Source organism: Pelodiscus sinensis, chromosome 26, assembly GCF_049634645.1.
Source record: "Pelodiscus sinensis isolate JC-2024 chromosome 26, ASM4963464v1, whole genome shotgun sequence".
NCBI classification, from domain to species: Eukaryota; Metazoa; Chordata; order Testudines; family Trionychidae; genus Pelodiscus; species Pelodiscus sinensis.
In genome coordinates, this window is record NC_134736.1 from 21,466,001 (window position 1) to 21,475,742 (window position 9,742).

Genomic DNA, 9,742 nt, shown 5'->3' on the forward strand with positions numbered 1-9,742 from the left:
CAGACAAGGGTGATACAATTAAGGAAACACCCCAGCCTCATTTACATTAAAGATGGAACAGAGGGACATCTCATTAGCATACAGAATGGAGAGCAGCTCTTCCAAGGCAGGAACCGCAGTGAACTATGGGACACCGAAAGCAGAGAAGCACTGCCTGATGGGAAATCCCTGCTCCAGATGCTAATGAACCTAGGCCTGCTCACACCCAAATTAGTCATTATCAGACCAATTCTAGTAACGATCCTATTGACATCTAAAATACTGAAACTGCCAAGTTGCATTGTGAGCTCGTTCAAGGAACATCACCCATAACCAGGTGTGATCAGTCTCTATTGTCTCTCCTCTTTCTCTTTGAACTATCCGTATAAAAACTCCTATCCTTGCCCCAAGAAAACTGTTCTGATACCTGGACTTAAACTGCATCAGTTCCATTGAGACTTCTTCATCTCCTGTCTGATCGTGCTGGGGGCTCTGTCCTGCTTTTCTCCTGCCCTCTGGACCCCCGGCTACCATCATCATCTGGGAACCCCGATCAGTGCAAGCTCCGTGGAGTGGTGAGGTCTCTCTCTCTCTCTCTCTCTTTCTCTCTCTCAACTATCTCTCTAAGCATAGCCTCCTGACCCTGCCCTGTGTAAACTGTTATATGGTTACCTAACATGTGTAATCAGCTTCAATTTAGATTTAATATTGTAATTGTTAGATTTAATATTGTAACTGTTTGATATCTATTCACTACTCAGAAATAAATCACTTTCATTGTTAAACTGGTTGCTTCTCTCTCTTTCTTTCTCTTTTGCTCACTCTTCCTTAAGGGGTGTTGTTTTGGCTTCCCCATTCGCTCTGCAACAACGCTTCTTGTACCCAAGCAAAAGATCCCTGTAGTGCCCAAAATCCTGTGGGGTTTGCTCATCGTGTGGTTTACCTGTGAATGACTGTGGTGTGAAAGTGGGGATAAGGGGTGCTGAACCTGGGGGCTTATGAGGATGGCAGCTTAAAGTGCTGTTTAATCCAGCCCACGGAGTCCAAAGGCACATGAGGGTGCAGTGTGGCATTGCTGTGAAACCCAGCCAGCTGAGTCCAGGGACATATGAGGGGGTCAGCTTGTGAGTGCTGAGTACCCAGTCCTCTCAGACGTGCTCTGATTAGTGGGTGTGAGTGTCTGTGTGTGTTGCCAAGGTGGTAAGAACCCCATCCTGAGGAACCTAGTTCCTGCAGGAGAGCTCCAGTGGGAGGGGGAATTGGCAGCAGGGAGAATTCAGCTCCATATGAGAGCCCAAGTAAGCACCAACAGCACACTGATAGAACTGTTAACCTTCCCTCAGTCCCATAAGGGTAACCCTGATAAATGAGCATACCCCAGGGTATTGGGCAAATCTGGTAACACTACACCATTGGACCTGTGGTGTGAAAGTAGGGTGGGCACCTCTCACTCTCAGCTCTCAGGCTGGCCTCTGCTCTCGTGGCTTCCCTCCAGCTGCTTCATCTCTCAGGCATCTTTGTCCTGCCCCAGCTCTGCTGCTTGCACAACAAATTCCTTGTTAGGACCACTCAAAATCTGGGGGCAGTGAGGTCCATCCCACCTGAGATGTCTGTTGTACAAAAGCCTCTTATTCCCTATCAGTTTCTAACGCTGGATCAGACACAATAACATTTGCTACATTGTCTGCTGTCCCTGCTGGGAGAGAGCTGTCCCCTACCTGCAGTTCATCTCAGGAGCTCTGGACACTGACACCCCCAGGGAATCACAAGGGAGTGTCCCGCTGGCTCTCCTGTCCCAGCAATTGCAGTCAGAGCCCTGCCTTGCCAGTGCCAGTCACAGCAGCTTCTGCGCCTGCTCCAGGCTTGTGGTTTCCTTCATCCCAATGCTCTTCTCCAACCAGCCTTTTCCTAAACCAGCAGTTCCATGGGTGGCCAGGGGAGGCCTCTCCTGTGTCCCAGAAGAACTTAGGAAAATGTGAGCCAAGGCTACAGCAAGGCACCACTGGGAGTTGAACCAAGGCAAGTACTTTAGTCAGCTAAGCCATGGTGCCCTTTTTAGTTAGGGCTATAATACAGAGGTTTTCTGAGATACCTCTTGTATCCCTGAAAAACTCCACCATGTCCAGGGAACAGGTCCACTTTTTTGGATCAGTTTTCAAAAAAGTGGGCATGTTATTTCAGAAGCCCTGTATTCTTCATTTTATTAGGAATAAGGGCTTTTCTGAAAGAGGAGGTTTTTTCCACATTTGGGCTCATGTAGATGGGCCAAATGTCAGAAAAGCCTCTTCTGAAAAATGAAAAGTGTCTCTAACACTGTTCTACTTTATGGTCCCAGACCACACCTTTGATTTCCAAAGTGAAGCCATTTCTCATTTCCTTTCAGCCATGGGGGTGGGTCTCAAGGCCTGTGTGGCCCAAGAAATGTGATTGGCAGCTGGTACCCACAAACTTTTTGTCAATTGCAGTGCAGGACTCTGAAGACATAGACCCAAGGTAACCTTGAGCTAAAGCTCAGCTGGAAGAAAAAGAACTTCTTTTTCAAGCTTGAGTTAAACCAGCGATCAAAGAATCATTTACCAAACACACACGACAGTTTGCCGCTCTACCAGCTGCGTCATTGAAGGGTGCCTGAGTGATGCTGGTTTGTCCAGGTTGGCCCTTCCACTAGTGTCAGGGCAAGTGCTCCCCCATGTGGATGACATCGCAGGTGAAGGGCAGAAGAACCCAGAAGCACAGGGGTTGTCACAGGTACTTCACATGCAGAAGGACCCCTGAGTGAAACCTGAACTAGATCCATCCATGTCACAGCAAAAGGAAGAAAGTTGGGTTCTTCTCATGTGTCTTCTTTGTTCCAGAGTTTCTAGGGGCGTAGGAGGTGCAGGTCCACAAAAAACAAACCACTTAAGTGAATCTTGGTCTAGTCTCTCACTTGTGCCTGCTCCTGAGACTCCCTTCCTTTAACACCAGCGGCCAATAGGCAGAGCCTGGCAGCTGCTGGGACTAGATGTGAGACCATCAGGGGAAGCAGCGATAAACACAAACTCATCCCCCTGCATCTCTAGCCAGGCTGGTAGGTTCCATGGGCCCAGCCTCCCAGGCCAAAGACCAAGCTCCAGTGGGCATTAGACACCCAGCAGGGGGCACAAAATTATTATATTTTTACCAGCCTGAGGACAAAGAAGCCAAAGCACATGAAGCGGGAGAGTTTTGCAACAACGAGCACAGGCAGATCCCACTGAGAAGAGACCTCACGCTGTAGAATTCAGAGCCTTGAGTGCTGTGATCTCAGCTCTCAGGCTGCCGCGGCTCTCCTCCTGGCTTCCCTCCAGCTGCCCCATCCCAGCTGCTTGTTTATCTTTTGTGTTTTATTTAATACCCAGCTCTAGTAGAAGCCGTGTGACACTCTCCCCTCCCCCATCATGGCAAGCACAGGTCGCTGCCCCCAACCAAACTCTGAAATGACCCCCGTGCTTTTCCCCCCAGCAGGAACCCAAAGAGAGCAAAGAGCAGAAGTACTGGAAGCTGGTGGGGGTGCCCTCTGGTTTTGGAATAGGGTGTGTCTACACTTGATTCCTCCTTCAAGGGAGGGATGCAAATGTAGACATCTGAAATTGCAAATGAAACGGGGATTTAAATATCTCATGCTTCATTTGCATAATCGGACTTCTTCATTTCCATAATAGAGCTATTTTGGGACCTCAAATTCAGTCCCCTTGGGGTTATTTTAAGAGAAAACCCTTCCCTCAAAATAACCCTTATGACCTAGAAGACAGATGTCCCTAGGGAGAAGATAAGAGCCTCCAAGAGAACCACCCCTCTACTATAGTAGGGGAATTAGCTCAAGTAGTAGAATGCTTGATTAGTATGCAAGAGGCAGGAGGATTGATAACCACACTCTACACTGGTGGGGGAATCCACCTCTTCCTTTTCAGAGGCAGAGCCAGCCAGGGGGCTAAACATCTCCAGTAGCCTCTTCCTACTTCCTCTGCCCAAAAGCCAACCATAGTGGGGCAGCATGCTGCTGGGTCTGAAGCTCTCATTGCCTAGCAGTGACAGAAGCGATGAAGACAGGCTCCAGAGGGGCAGAGTGGCCCTGCTGGGAAAGTGCCTGCTACACAGGAGACAGGCAAATTATACACCTTATTTCTAGTTTAGAGTGCTGTGTAGATGCACCCTCAGACATTGCTGAGCTGCACAAATACAAATAAATGAATAAAATCTGCAGAAGGATTTCATCCGTCAGCCTTCCCACAGAGCTGAACCTGCCCCACCTTTGAAGAAGGAAAGATTTGAGATATGGAAACAACTGAAAGATTTAAAACCCTGTTTCCTAGATAACAGGGAACAGTATAAGAACATAAGAATGGCCATACTGGGTCAGACCAAAGGTCCTTCTAGCCCAGTATCCTGTCTGCCGACAGTGGCCAGCACCAGGTGCCCCAGAGAGGATGGACCAAAGACAACGATCAAGCAATTTGTCTCCTGCCATCTCTCTCCAGCCTCTGACAAACAGAGGCCAAGGACACCATTTTATCCCCTGGCTAATAGTCTTTTATGGACCTAACCTCCATGAAATTATCTAGCTTCTCTTTAAACTCTATTATAGTCCTAGCCTTCACAGCCTCCTCTGGCAAGGAGTTCCACAGGTTTACTACACGCTGTGTGAAGAAGAACTTTCTTTTATTGGTTTTAAACCTGCTACCCATTAATTTCATTTGGTGTCCTCTAGTTCTTCTATTTAGGAAACTAATAAATAACTTTTCTTTATCGGCCCTCTCCATACCACTCATGATTTTATAGACCTCTATCATATCCCCCCTCCGTCTCCTCTTTTCTAAACTGAAAAGTCCCAGTCGCTTTAACCTCTCCTCATATGGGACCCATTCCAAACCCCTAATCATTTTAGTTGTCCTTTTCTGAACCCTTTCCAAGGCCAAAATATCTTTTTTGAGGTAAGGAGACCACATCTGTATGGGCTCAAACAGTGCTCCGCACCGAGCCCATTAAATAACATAGTATTAAATTTCAAGCATAAAGTGTAACAACCATTTCATGTCATGTATCCATACAAATCATCATATTTTATTTGCTAAATCAAGAAGATGGACAATTTTCTTTTATGCCTCAAAGGAACAGATACGTATAAGAAGCAAATGGCAACTGAAGAAATTGCAATGTTAATGTTCTTAGTATTTGATTTCATAATAAATAAAGTCACGAACCTTGTTAATTATCCCTTGTTTCAGTATTTTTTCTTCAAAAACAATCTAAAAATATCTCTACACTAAACAGCTTAGCTGTTTGTTAGCAATCAGTGGGCACCGAGCCAGGATGGTGCACATCCGCACAAGCACACACGACCTCACTAGGAGTTCACATTATGAAACTTACAACACCCATGGATAGAAAATCTCAGAGGCAGCACAGCTGTCTGCCCATCTTCTTCTCCTCCATTTGCAGCCACAGCCCCTTTCAGCCACTGGGACACCCCAGGAAAAGCAGCAGGAATGGAGCCAAGTAGAGAGTCAGGTTGGGGGTGGGGACAGGCAAAGCTCATCTTGCCTTTCAGGGCCACTGGCAACAGCTTCTCTCTTGTGCGCTGCTGCGGAGAAAAACATGCCTGAGAGAAGTGGTTGTCTCAAAAACACTAAGACAGTTGCCAAAGTAGCTTGTTTGGGCCAATATTTGTCTAAAGATCCCTGATTCAATCCCATGTTTTGGCAGAAGCCTTTGCCCGTGTGGCTTAGTCTGTTTTGGCATCTCTCCATCTCTGTTAAATAAACATCTGGGCTACGTCTACACTGGCATGATTTTCCGGAAATGCTTTTAACGAAAAAGCACTTTTTTGCGGAAAAGCGTCCGTGGCCAATCTAGACGCGCTTTTCCACAAATAAGCCCCGATCGCCATTTTCGCGATCAGGGCTTTTTGTGGAAAACAAATCTCTGCTGTCTACAGTGGCCCTTTTGCGCAAAAGTTTTTCGGAAAAAGACTTTTGCCCAAACGGGAGCAGCATAATATTTCCAGAAAAGCACTGATGATTTTACATGAGATCGTCAGTGCTTTTCCGGAAATTCAAGCCGCTAGTGTAGACAGCTGGCAAACAGTGAGATGATGATCAAACACAAGAGCAAGTCTGGGTTGGCAGAGAGATCCCTGCTATAGCCTGGGATTGAACACAGGACCGTTACATTTTCAGTCTAATGTTCTCCCAACTGAGCTACTTTGGCTGCTGCAAAAGGCTGTGGGGGGGGGGGGGGGGGGGAGAAGGGGTGCGTCTGGACTCTAATTCTCTGTCTGGGATGTTTGGCAGCCGTGCCGCACAAAATGACCGTCGTCATACCCTGCCCAGGAAGGCAAGACTGGCCTTTCCACAGCACCCCTCCCCCACAGCCCAGAGCCACGGTTCCCTCTAAGCCAGGCCTGGACAATACAGGCCAAAGGTCTGGATCTAGCCCATCAAGCCATCGGATCTGGCCTGCAAACGCAGCAAGAAGCCTCAGGCAGATTCCCTGCTTCCCCCATCCCCATACACCAGTGAGAAAAGGGTTTCATAGCGGTAGGGAAGGGGCTTCATGTGCTGTCCCTGCTCCTAAGTCTCCCAATCAGAGCCTGCCTGTGTCACCCCAGCCCTTCCCTTCCTCCACCCACTGGCACTCCTCATGTGTGAGGAAGTGGGGACTTTTGGGGGTTCAGAAGGGGGTGTTGCATACAGGGGGGCACTCAGTGCCTGGAAGTTACTGGATGAATGTGACAAAGGTGGGGAGTTTGTTGTTTCAGAGAACAGCCCAGAGTTGGAGCCGTGGTGTCTGGGACCCTGGTAACCCCAACCCTGCTCAGAGGACACAGCGGGTTCTGGCCAGATGACAGACAATGGGCTGCAGAGAGGGACCCTGGCAACCGGCGCAGCTGAGCCCAGCAAGGGGAGAACATTGGACCGACAAGAGGCGGTGGAGGAAAGAGGGGCCAGGCGACCCTCTCACCTGGGGAGAAGACAATGAACTGGGGAGGTTTGTTGCTGGGGATATTGGAGGCTCTGCTGGGAGACTGGGACCTGTTTCTCTGGGGACTCAGAGCAGAGCAGGCAGGGCTGAGGGCCCAGGTCTACTGGTCTGATAAATCCTTTGCTGTGTTCAAAGCTCAATAGACCCTCCTATTTGGTGCTGGCTGAGAGTTGCTCTGGTCTAGAGAACAGGATAGCGCTATTCCTTCTGGGAGCGGAGGCCCTGGGGGTCCAGAGGGAGTGGACCCCCCGAAGGACCTCACAGTGGAGGCAGGCGATCAAAGGTCCTGAGAGGCACTGTCCTGGAGGTGGAGGGGCAGATCCCTAAGGTGAGAGTGGGCCTCCCTCATGACAGGGGGACCACACTAGAGGAGACTCCCTGAGAAGGGGCTGCCACACTAGCGAGGCAGGTTCCACCCAGAAGCCAAGCGTGGGCTTGACCTGTGAGCTCTGACATGATTATGAAAGAGCACAGACGTAGCAGATTTCATAAACACTCTAACCAACTGATCTAGCTGGCCTATCAGAGCCTTCCTCACATGTGACCCTTTCAAAAAGGTGCCTTAGGCAGCAGCAAGAACTGGCAATTCCAGGGGCTCAAACACTTCACAGCTGCCATGGCAAAAAGGAAGCCAAAGAGACTTTGCATCTGCTAGGAAACATCTCAATTGTCACCCCAGATGAGACTTGAACCCACAGTCCCTGACTTAGGAAGCCAATGCCTTGTCAATCAGGCCACTGGAGCACACTAGGGGCAGTAAAAAGCCACAAATTCCCTTTTACAAATGCATATTCCTCTACTTTTAGCTGCCAGATTCAAGCCCTTGCAAAGAGACAGAAACACAAGAAGGATTGATCACACCCCTCCAAAAATCAGCTCTCAGGAGGCACCTCCAGCTGCCCCAGAGTGTGGGTCACCGCACACTAGCCATGGGTGAAAATTCATGCCTTGATGTCTCGTCTCCCACAGCTGCAGCTTTAGCAGGGAGCTGTGCTCATGCTGCTCCTGGGGAAAGGAGCAAGTCCCACAGGGGCTGGGGGGGGGGGGGAATGGCCGGTTGTTACTGAAGGGGAAGGATAAAACACCGGTTGTCAGTGAAGGGGAAGCCTGGCAGCATCATGGGACAGCTTTGGCATGTGACCTGGCTCCCAAGGCTGCCATTGCAGAATCCCCCTCAGCAAGTGCAACAGGCTCTGCCCGGCCTGGTCTGAATATAGCTGAAGGGCTGGACGGCCCAACTGCTGGAGTGTCAGAGCCCCTGTTAATTGGACTTGTGTTTGTTCCCTTCCGAACCAGGCAGAGCAGGGCCCACACTCTCAGCAGGGACTTACAGGCACATCTCTCACACCCACAGCACTGCGTCAACTATGGAGTAGGACTCACAACAACAGGAAAGCGAGGACAAGAATCACAGAATGGGGGTTCCACAACCTCAGCTTTGGATCAGCAGTTTCTTGCCAGATGACCTGCGTGGAAGGGGGGTGTCATGGCATGATGAATGCAGAAGTGGGGGCCAGCAAGTGTACCCCAAAGCCTTATCTACCAGTCTTTGGTATAAAACTTCCCCCAAAATCTTAAAAACCTAGATCTTGGGAATAAAACTTCCGCTGCCACCATCCAAATGTTGCTAAAGAAACCAGGGGAAAGATCATTTGGGAAATCTCACCCCTAAAATAAAAATCAGGGCACACTATTAACCACTGCCAGGTTAATAAAAAGAAAGGAAAGAACTTTTATTATTACAACAATATTCCTGTTGTAAGCATAATGACTAGATAGGAAGGTAACAAAATATACTCATGGAGAAACTCCATGGGCCTAGAACTTAGTTACAAAGAAAAGCCAAACCATCTTTTAACCAGTGCCAGATCTCAGATCCCATACCCAATCCTTAAAACAATAAAACCTAACGAGACTACCTAAACTTTACCCTACTTACAGAAAATGAAGAATGGTGTCTTGGAGAGAGAGAGAGACATGCTTGTCCCTCTCTGTAGCTGCAGAGAACTCTCTCCCCGAGACAAAAGGAGAAAGGAAAAAACCCAAATTCCTTTGTCCCAGGTTGAAAGTCCCACCTACATTCCTATTGGTCACTCCACCTGGCTAGGTGTAGTTAACCCCTTAATCCCCAGGCTGCTGGATAACCCCCATAATCATGACAGGGGGACTTGCGGGGGGACTTGCGGGATCCGAAGAGGCAGGGAGGAGGCAGCAAGGGGGCAGGGAAAGGGCTGATGGGGGCAGCAGAGGGAACAACCCACCGGCTGCCCCGCCCCCACCTTGTCAGTTTTATCCTGGGGAGCAGCTCGCCACACACCACCGGTGTCGCTGTCACGTGATCTCTACCTTCCACCCCCCCCCCAAGTCCCTGATTTGGGGGGAGGGGGGCAAAAGCTATTTATCTGCCCCGCCCCCATCTGATATGTCATCTGCTCTGCCCGCATCCGCCCGCCCACTTCACCTCAGCGCCTCCGATTCCTCTTGCCCTGCACGCCACTGACCGGATGTCGAACCAGGCGCGCAGCGAGTAACGGCCCCAACGGCTCCTTCAGAATTCGCGCCACAGAGTCAGACGCTGCAGCAGGCCCCGCCCACATGGGCGGGGCAGGGAGTGACTGGCGGGGAAGGACGCACTGAAAACCCGGCCGGCGCGCGGCAGAAGAAGGGGGGAGGGGTCGGACTGCGCGTGCGCAGCGGGTCAGTGACTCCGGTCTGGGATCCGCGCCCGGGCTTAGCTCTGACCCGGAGCTGCCTGGCCCCG

General features: G+C 49.9%; 1 long non-coding RNA gene across 1 annotated transcript; it reads right to left on the reverse strand.

The window, feature by feature from the left end:
* Positions 1 to 5,034: 5,034 nt before the first annotated feature.
* LOC142820497 (uncharacterized) lies at positions 5,035 to 9,570 on the reverse strand. Its single transcript, XR_012897716.1, has 3 exons — positions 9,443 to 9,570; positions 8,313 to 8,447; positions 5,035 to 5,581 (listed from the first exon to the last, which is right to left on the reverse strand). It is a non-coding gene; the product is annotated as an uncharacterized LOC142820497 (long non-coding RNA).
* Between the last annotated feature and the right edge of the window lie 172 nt (positions 9,571 to 9,742).